The sequence below is a fragment of the Sander vitreus genome, chromosome 10, assembly GCF_031162955.1.
Source record: "Sander vitreus isolate 19-12246 chromosome 10, sanVit1, whole genome shotgun sequence".
Classification (NCBI taxonomy): Eukaryota; Metazoa; Chordata; class Actinopteri; order Perciformes; family Percidae; genus Sander; species Sander vitreus.
Window position 1 is genome coordinate 29,210,840 of NC_135864.1, and position 3,150 is coordinate 29,213,989.

The 3,150-nt window shown below is 42.4% G+C and overlaps 1 non-coding gene across 1 annotated transcript; it reads right to left on the reverse strand.

Moving 5' to 3' along the window:
* Positions 1-2,799: 2,799 nt before the first annotated feature.
* Positions 2,800-2,872, reverse strand: trnam-cau (transfer RNA methionine (anticodon CAU)). Its single transcript has one exon. It is a non-coding gene; the product is annotated as a tRNA-Met (tRNA).
* Positions 2,873-3,150: the final 278 nt, after the last annotated feature.

The following is a 3,150-nucleotide window of genomic DNA, read 5'->3' on the forward strand; positions in this document are numbered from 1 at the left end:
TCTTCACCCGACCAGCATCATGGGAGTCATTTAAATTGACTGTCCCATCAGCCCTCTTTCTAAACTTTGGCTCCATATCTGTCAGTAAGGAAGACTAAAACCTCATGTTTATCTGAGCACCTATCAGCAGATTAGCCTAATGATACAGCTTAGAGACTATTAAAAGTCCAGATAGCGCTAAGGCTATATATGAACCACCCAATATCAATGCAGGTAGGCTAGCTACTTCAGCATATCAGGTAGCCAACATTACAGGGGAAAAAAAGAGAATGACACTGTACCGAGATTCCCACACACACACACATACCTATAGAGTGATGCTATTATATAGTAATAAAGGCTTTGCTAATAAAAGTCCACCAAAAGTGACGATGACTAAAGATAGAAAAATAGCGCGAGCTTCAAGCGACGACTCTGATTACGTCCCGTTAAGGTAGCCGCTGCAGGCTAATTTAACACTTATTTCTACCTGGCTTGTCCTAGCAGTGATTTATCATCAATGGTAGGCTAATGCTAACGTTTTGCCAAAAAAACAATAACAAAAAAACAATAACTTTCACTCAGTCAAGCTTTATGAATGAAGCAGAGTTCAGTCTGTCAGTGATCAATCGTTTTCAAGTGGGGGAGGGGACCCTTCCGTAACTTTGAACTTTTGAACATGACACTTACAATACAGTAAAAAAAAACGTAAACAAACTTACCAACAAAGTCGGAATCTTCCTCCGCAGAAATGAAACTTGCCGAAAACAAAACTGCAAAATACTCGCTGAGGTAAATAACCGTAGCGTACCTGTGCAGATAGTACAGGTCCAATTCGGAGCTAGCGCCACTACAGGGGGTGAGGGCGGGACGTACCCCATGGCAACGGTTCTCTGATTGGCTCATGCTTGACCTGGCTCTTGGATATGCGGACCGCTCAGGGACTGGCTGTTGCCAGGCTGTCACCGGCTGCAAAGCCGGTCTACGGAAAGGCATTCCACTCCCTATTAAGCCCCATTGTACCGAATTTGGTTGCAGTTCCACCGGAGTTCCACTCTCCACATAAAATGAAGGGGACTCTAGCTAGACGGCTAAATTTGTCTCTTTCGCCTGATTGTCGTTGAGAAATCTCAGATTTGATTGTAGTTTTGGCAAGTTCAACATGGATTATAGGTTGAAAGTTGAATGAACGAGTATTTATGTCCTTTTGATTTCTTATATGTTGAGTCGTTGATGCCCATAACACGCTAGCATTCTGCTAATGAATGCTGATTGGTCAGTGAAGGACTGATTACGATCGGAGATCCCGCTTGACGGCATCCGAAGCAGAACCAGAATGTCAGAGTGAATATTTCGGCGTGGTCTTTAAAACATTAGCAAACCTCTTTCTAGCACGTGTATTAACAGGGAGAGGCTTAATCTGTCAGCTGTGTTGTCGATACCTCGAGAGAAAAAAGGAAGCGACTCAGAGATTGCCGTAAAGCAGTATCTCTGGCCGTATATGTGTATGACGTCACTGACATTTTAAAAGGCTTTTTAGAACAAAAAAGCCACTTTAAAAAAATCTAACACCCAGCAGTGTGTATTTTCTTAGCCTCCCCTTTCGAATGCAACATTCAAATTACTAGACAAAAAATTATATCCTGAGAAAAGTGGATTTTGAGGGGTATAGCTCCATAGAGTCCCATTCATTCTGCACTGGCCTGGGAGCGCCCCCTATATGGAACTCTGGTGGAACTGCAACAAGTTCAGAAGCCAGAAGTAACGAGAGAGTGCAACTTCTTCCCTTATTAGAAATTCTTTTCCGGCTGTCACTGGGGTAACGTTCCAGGGGGAAACGCGCCTCTTCATTGGCCATTTCTAGGTAGCTATTCAAGCTGTCATTCACTGGCCGTTGCTCGACACACAGCAGGCCGTACGCGTCAACGAGGCCATGGAAGCTCTTGCAATTATTGAGAAAATTACGGAAAGACTAACAATGCAGTCGTTAAACTCAATAAAAACAATGTATCTGCAAACCCAAATACTCACACAAAGACTAAAATCAACCGTAAAAATGCTTTGTCATGACCCCACGCAAAAGACATGACAAAAGACGGGAAGCAAAGGCTGAAGGAAATGCAAGACTAAGAATGACTACAACACTAGAAATGATAATTCAGGGACAGTGGTAGTCAGTTTAGTCAGTGGTGAATGTGTATGCATGGATGAGTGTGAGGTATGCTGTCAGAGATTTACGCTGGACAGCGTAAAAACAAACAAAGATGAGCGGGAGAGGTGCTGGACTGAGAGCACCTCTAGGGAAATCACAGATGCACAACCGATAATGAAACACTACTGAGTGAATTTGCTCTGAAAATAAAGAAAATGGTTCACAAAGCTTAATTTGGCCATCACTATTAACCACCTAAACCTGGTAAAAGGTATGAGGTACTCATCCATAGCCAGTGAATTACCTACTGTAGTTGGTGATTGACATACCAACGAGGCTTGAAAATGTGCACATGGTGATTCGGAGGAGATGTCACAGTTGAAAGTGTGAAGTAACTTAATTTTCTAAAATGTCTGCCTACAGTGCCAACAAGAGCTCTACTCAAATATTACAGGGTAAGAAATAACTACTCAACTTCACAAGTCACTGTTGATCTCGGAAACAATGATAGACAACACAGTCTTATCACAACGCCCACTCATATGCTTGTTCCAGAGCTTTCGACCACCTGCTTTATTTTTAAGCATCATTTGTGCTTTTTTTGTTATGCAAATCTTCTGGAAGTCTACTTTTTAAGAGTACGTGTTCCACGTTGATTTTAAAACACATGCCTCGTGTGAGGCTTGAACTCACGACCTTCAGATTATGAGACTGACGCGCTGCCTACTGCGCCAACGAGGCCACGGAAGCTGCTGCAATTATTGAAAAAATTACGGAAAGACTAACAATGCGGTCTTTAAACTCAATAAAAACAATGTATCTGCAAACCCAAATACTCACACAAAGGCTAAAATCAACCTTAGATGCTTTGTCATGACCCCACGAAAAAGCCATGACAAAAGACAGGGTACAAAGGTTGAAGGAAACGCAGGACTAAGAATATAACCACAACAAAAGAAATGATAATTCAGTGACTGTGGTAGTCAGTTTAGTCACTGGTGAATGTGTGTGCATGGATG